Source organism: Ostrinia furnacalis, unplaced genomic scaffold, assembly GCF_004193835.3.
Source record: "Ostrinia furnacalis isolate ACB-3 unplaced genomic scaffold, ASM419383v2 OfSCF0462, whole genome shotgun sequence".
NCBI lineage: Eukaryota > Metazoa > Arthropoda > Insecta > Lepidoptera > Crambidae > Ostrinia > Ostrinia furnacalis.
In genome coordinates this window covers 1-6,549 of record NW_021130701.1, presented here as the reverse complement: position 1 = coordinate 6,549, position 6,549 = coordinate 1, and the positions used below count along the sequence as shown (strand labels likewise).

The 6,549-nt window shown below is 40.2% G+C and overlaps 1 long non-coding RNA gene across 1 annotated transcript; it reads right to left on the bottom strand.

Moving 5' to 3' along the window:
- Window positions 1-1,095: 1,095 nt before the first annotated feature.
- On the bottom strand, window positions 1,096-2,747 carry LOC114365792 (uncharacterized). The gene is made up of 4 exons (XR_003656981.1): window positions 2,629-2,747; window positions 2,146-2,271; window positions 1,575-1,721; window positions 1,096-1,203 (listed from the first exon to the last, which is right to left on the bottom strand). It is a non-coding gene; the product is annotated as an uncharacterized LOC114365792 (long non-coding RNA).
- Window positions 2,748-6,549: the final 3,802 nt, after the last annotated feature.

Here is a 6,549-nt window from a genome sequence, read left to right as displayed (position 1 = left end):
CAGTTGCTTATAAGTAAATAGAGGGCGCTAAATATTGGTAAGCCATGAATATAGATGACCCACGCTGAACTGTCCCACCAAACTCAATGACAGGGGGGTGCTACCATCGTTCAACTATATGGTTTCAAACATGACAAAAATCAGAACCAGCGATCCGGTATTGACGGTGGCGCCCCTCTGTCAATGTCATGCATAGGACAGTTCAGTATTTTGGAACTATAAACGCATTAAATTGGAAAAGAATGACTACTCACAGTCAGTGAGGGTCGCAGCATCACCGGCCGGGATCAGCTCCCCGAGCCAGCAGTGTAGCATAAGTGGGTTATACGCCATTCAATTATTTGTTGTCCACGGCCTCGGCGCTTTAACACTGCGGAAGAAATTAATGGTTAGGAGTTAGGAGACTAATGTCCGTTTTCACCATCAATCCCTAATTTTTAAGTGACTCCTATGAATACAAAATGCTTGTATTGTGTCACCAAAGGGGTCACTTAAAAATAAGGAATTGATGGTGAAAACAAGGATAATATACCTTAAAAACAGCTTAAATTTGAGTGTAAATATTAAGGCTGCCTACAGGAGCAAAGTTTGTAAGGTAGCGGCGTGGTGAGCGAAGTAAAAATCCACAAAAGAATTGCATATAATAAAATCTTCGATCTCCTTCAGTGGACAGGGAATTGCGAACTAGTTAAATTCTCACAAACATCCGGGAAGCGATGTGGGGAAGCGTATTGATAAACATCTGTTGCGGAGAAAAACTCTGGAGCCGGTTTGGTAAAGTTGTATTTATACTACACGCAGTAGATGTTGCTTTTACATTGGTTCGAGAGAGAATGTTATAATGGTCGCACTCGTGAACAGCACGGACGGACGTGCGCAGCGCCATCTATGATTCACTATTTAAATAATTTCGTAAACTGTTAACTGTCCTGTTAGTTCTTATAAAGCAAGATGAATTATAGATGGCGCTTTACAAACATTTGTTTTATAATAATATAGGTAGATGGCGCTAACATGGGTTCGGAACAACATCAAACAAAAATTTCGATAAATATTACTTACAGTCAGTGCGGCCGCAGCATCGCCGACCGGGGACAGCTCACTGACTTAGAGATGGACCGGCTCCCAGCGGCAGCAGTGTAGGCAAGCGGGAGACAAATCGCGCCATTCAAACGTCTCTTGTCCGCGACCTCGGCGCTGTCACTGCGGAAGAAATTGATGGTTGGAATAAGTATGAACCATAACAACAATTTGTTTCTTGCGACACTAAAACAGTTTATATCTGGGTATAGCATAATATTAGGCTTCCAAATGAGTTAGATGGTGGAGCGGTGAGCGAGGTTTATTAAAATTGCATAAAATCGCCACTCTTCTTACAGCAAACAAGGTGTTACAAAGTAGTTAAATTCATACAAAAAAAGTAAACGGAGCCAGGTAGCGGACCGGGGAAGCAGATTAAAGCAGTGTAGTGAGGAAGCAGAGCGGAGTACTAGAGAAGGGAAGCTAATGGGGGAAACATAGCGGGGAAGCTGATGATCAAATCAAATCAACAAAATTAAAAAAAAAATAGTAACAATTAGTGCGGTCGCAGCATCAACGGCCGGGGACAGCTCTCAGATTAGAGATGGAGCAGCGCCCCGCGGCAGCAATGTGGCACAAGCGGGAGTTATATCGCGCCACTCAACCGCTTCTTTTCTGCGACCTCCGCGCTATTTTTGTCACTACGGAAGAAGTATAATTAGGAATAAACCAAAAATGAATAAAATTATAACAATGAGAACGACTGTTTTATTATAATTCTAAAAACTGTTTATGTACATCTAGATGTAGCGAGCATTAGGCTGCCTACACGAGCGTAGCAAAAGTAGCGGAGCGGTGAGCTAGGTAAAAACTCCAACATAATTGCATAAATCTCCTCTCTAAATGGACACAAGTGCTTACAAAGTTAATCATACAAAAACCGGGAAGCGGAGAGGTGAAGTGAGAAATTACTTAAAGAATTAGGGAAAAAGATGCGGAGAAAGAAGCAAAACGGGGTAGCGGAGCAATGCAGCGAAGTGGAGAAGCGGAGTGGGTAACCAGAACATAATAATCGCAATTCAAAAATCCGAAAATAAAACGAACACTTAAAAAAGAATGACTTACAGTCAGCGCAGGTCGCAGCACCAGCGGCCGGGCGCAGCTTTCCATAGCAACAGATAGCAGTGTAGCACAAGCGGGAGACAAATAGCGCCATTCAACCGTTTGTTGTCCGCGACCTCAGCGCTGTCACTGCGGAAGAAATTGGCGGTTAGGATACTAATGAATCATAACAACAGCTTACATCTGGGCGTTATACACATTAAGGCTGCCTACAAATGTAGCAAAAGGTAGCGGAGCGGTGAGCTAGCGAGGTAAAAATATTTTATAGAATTGCACAAAATCCGTGCCCCACTTCAGTGGACAGGGAATTAAATTCATACAAAGCCGGGAAGTGGAACGAAGCAGGGAAGTAGAGTGAAAAGCTCAGCGAGGATGCGTAGCGTGGTAACCAAGCAGGAAAGTTTATTATAAAAAAAAAGTTGATGATCGCCATCGCCATTCAAATAAGCCACGAAAAAAAAACTTCCAAAACAATTAATTACTTACAGTTAGCGCAGGTCGCAGCTCGCAAATTCGAGATGGACTGCAGCGGCAGCAGTGTCGGCACAAGGGGAATACGTATATCGCGCCATTCAACCCTTTCTTGCCCGGGACCTCGGCGCTATTTGTCACTGGAAAAAAAATCGTTGGTTTTATTTCAAGTATTTATAAGGACAACCAAAACATAGAGAAACACTATAATAAATAGTAAAGAATAAACAGTAAAAACAATTATTGTATCTAGATAAGCACATAAGGCTGCTTAAAGCTGTAAGTGAGGATAAAATTTACATAAAATATCGCTCCTTTTCATTGAACAGTGGTGTTGAAAACTAATTAAATTCGTACAAAAAACCGGGAAACGATGCGAGGCAATGGAATAGGGAAGCAGAGCATGGTTGCGGAGCGGAAAAGCAGGGAAGCGTGTCGAGGAAGCGAAGCGCAAGTCGGAACAAGGATGGAAAGCGGAACGGGGAAGCTTATGATCAAAAACCATAATGATCGCCATCGCCATTCGACAAGCTGAGAAAAAAACTAAATCTTTGAACAGAGTGACTTACAGTCAGCGCAGGTCGCACAACATCACCGGCCGGGATCAGCTCCCTGATAGCAGTGTAGCACAAGCGGGTGACAAATCGCGCCATTCAACCGTTTCTTTGCCGCGACCTCGGCGCTATTTGTCACTGCGGAAGAAATTGACGGTTAGGACATAATGAATCGTAAACAAGTGTTTTCTTGATTTTAAAAACAATTTACATCTGGGTTTACCTAGCACATGGAGCGGTGAACGAGGTAAAAATACTCCAACATCATCTCCTATCCTCTTAAATGGACACAAGTGCTTTACAAAGTTAGTCACACATAAACCGGGAAGCGGAGAAGTGAAGTGAGGAATTAAAGAATTAGGGAGAAAGAAGCGAAACGGGGTAGCGTAGCAATGCAGCGAAATGGAGAAGCGGAGTGGGTAACCAGAGCAGAGAAGCACAATAAAACATACCTAATAATCGCAATTCAAAAAGCCGAAAATAAATCGAACACTTAAAAAGAATGACTTACAGTCAGCGCAGGTCGCAGCACTCTCTAATCTGTGGTCGCAGCACCGGCGCAGCTCCCCGATAGCAGTGTAGGCAAGCGGGAGACAAACCGCGCCATCCAACTCTTTCTTCTCCGCGACCTCGGCGCTATTTGTTAGAGCGAGGTAAAAATTCACCAATAAAACCACCACTGTTTATTTGATCATCAGCTTCTCCGCTCCGCTTCCCCAGTAACCACCATCGTCATTAAAAAAGCCGAGAAAAAAAAGACTTTTTTTTTTAAAATGACTTACAGTCAGCGCAGGTCGCAGCACCGACCGGGATCAGCTAAGTAGGTACTCGCAGCAGCAGTGTAGGCAAGCGGGAGATAAATCGCGCCAATCAACCCTTTCTTGTCCGCGGCCTCGGCGCTATTTGTCACTGCGGAAGAAATTGATGGTTAGGACTGAACACTAAAACCGCTTACATCTTGATGTAGCACTCATTACGAAAGGTAGGTAGTTACCACATCTACCTACCATCCTTCATTGTGCAAAAATCCTTCTACAAAATGCTTATTTTACAACAAAGGGTAACGAAGCCACAACTTGAGGGTAAGTAAAACCAAAAGTTACGCTAAGCTACTATCACATTACTTACTACCGCTAATTAATAAATTGGCACCGTAATAAATAAATAAAAGGTATTTAATTCAGGCATAGCCCATAAAAGTAATGATGAGAAATTGAAAATGCGAATTACGCCCTATTCACTATTCAGAGACTGCGGTAATCACGCGATTCTAAAATTTTATTTACAATACAAGGGTAGGTAGGTACTAACATCTTACCAACCACGCCACGTCACGCCAATGAGAACCGAACCACAAGTTTGAAATCGTATGAACAAAGTCTTAAAAAATTATAATAAAAATAAACTTTTTTAAAAACAAGCTTTTATTCTGAATTTCGAAAGTTTGTATCGCGCATGGAATTTATTCCTCTTTTTCTCTGTTTGCGCTACAAGCTTTCGAAATTCAGAATAAAAGCTTGTTTTTAAAAAAGTTTATTTTTATTATAATTTTATTTTACACTTTTTAGTTATATCTTAATCTCAGGACCCTGGACGTTATCTAACACTAAAGTGCTCGAAAAGACAAATCCAACGAACCCAAACTCGATGAGTTTCCGCCGTTTTGTTTAGGAGTTCCTATGGCCACCTCCCGACTCCATCATCAGACCAGCTCAATGGTACCATAATATTGCATTGTCATCGGACTTACACATGTATGCAAAATTTCAGCTCAATAGGAAACCGGGAAGTGGGTCAATTTTAAGTTGCAAGATTTGACGACAGACACCAGACATGTGAAAGTAATAAAAAGCTTGTAATTATAATTCTCAACCATGATATTCCGTACCTACAAATTATTATCTAGAGTTTAAAATGAATGACTCACCTTCATTGCCGATTCGCTGCTCGATTTTGTTGCAACTGGGATAGTCCGTTTCAACAGGTTTCAACTACCCGCCGCGGATAACTTTTACAAGCGGGATATAAATTTTGCCTTTCACCCCAACATTGTTCATGACCTCACTGCTATTTGTAACTATTTCAGGACCTGTAGAACAAATTTTATTGGTGGTAAGTGGTAAAATCGACGGAAAACCTGTTTTTCTTTTGTTCATTAAAAATGAACTTGCAAACCAATAACACCGATTCTTAGAGTAAAAACTTACTCGCTTTTCAACAATTTTTACATCGAGAAGACGATGGATGGATAATAATTTCTTAGTGTGCGGTGGCCGGTGATTTTACAAAATTTTCACAATTTCCAAAGCGACTTACTTAGTACACGAGGAGAGACGAGGATCTTGGCCATTTGCAGCTAACAACCAGCGAATATCAATCAATTACAACGTAGAAACTTCTATTACGATTAATATTTCGAAGAGACTACGTTCGCGTTGTGTGATAAAACAAAATAAAAAAAATACGCGGGTAAGATGCTCACTGATTCGGATGAAGAATTTTTTTTGTTTGATTCTTTCCTATTGCAGGAAAATGCAAAGGCATTACGCCATACAGCCAAGTCTTCAGATTTGTTTTGTCAATGATCCTAAACTTAATTAATAAAAAAATTTCGGGTAAACACTTTCAGAAAATAAAACCTAACGGCTAAATATACGCTACAATTTTCCACCAAGAAGTCCCGATTGAGGAAAATACTATTGCACCGCCATCTTACGAAACAAAGCAAGACTTCTCGTTCAGTTTCGCGGGAAACTAAAAATCGTATTGTGAATCTTAATCTAATCCATAAAATTATTGAAAATATTTATTAACCTTACTGTAAAATAATTATGTTTTAATAACTAGATCAATCTATAATTAAATTGTTTTTAATATTCAGTTTAGTTGTGAACAGAACGCACTTGTCAGGCAACGACTAGTGGTAAGCATACACTACGACGCAGATTTATCGATATAAAATTAGACTTGTTGTTACCGAATCGTTGTTAGAAAAACGGGTTTACTTAATAATTATTTAAGAAAGTTATTTAAGCTTTTGTTTCGCTGAATTATTGTATTTCTTGTATTATAATTTATTTTCAATCGTCAACCTCAACACTCAAGTGATGCTACAATGTGTAATGAGTGGTGGTGAATTGACATATAATTTTCACTGGATGAATCCCAAAATCCCAAAAAATAATTATTTGCCGTTCAACACTTATCTTTTTCAACGTCGTCTTAATCGTATCGTAAAGTCGTAACACTGCGCGCCGCACTATGGAGCGAAATTGCGATTTATGGAAATAGCGATTTTTTTCACAATTTCTATTTGAAAAAAATACCTATCGATAGGTTACGTTATTCTGATGAATAAATGCTGCACAAGTTTTTCTCTAAA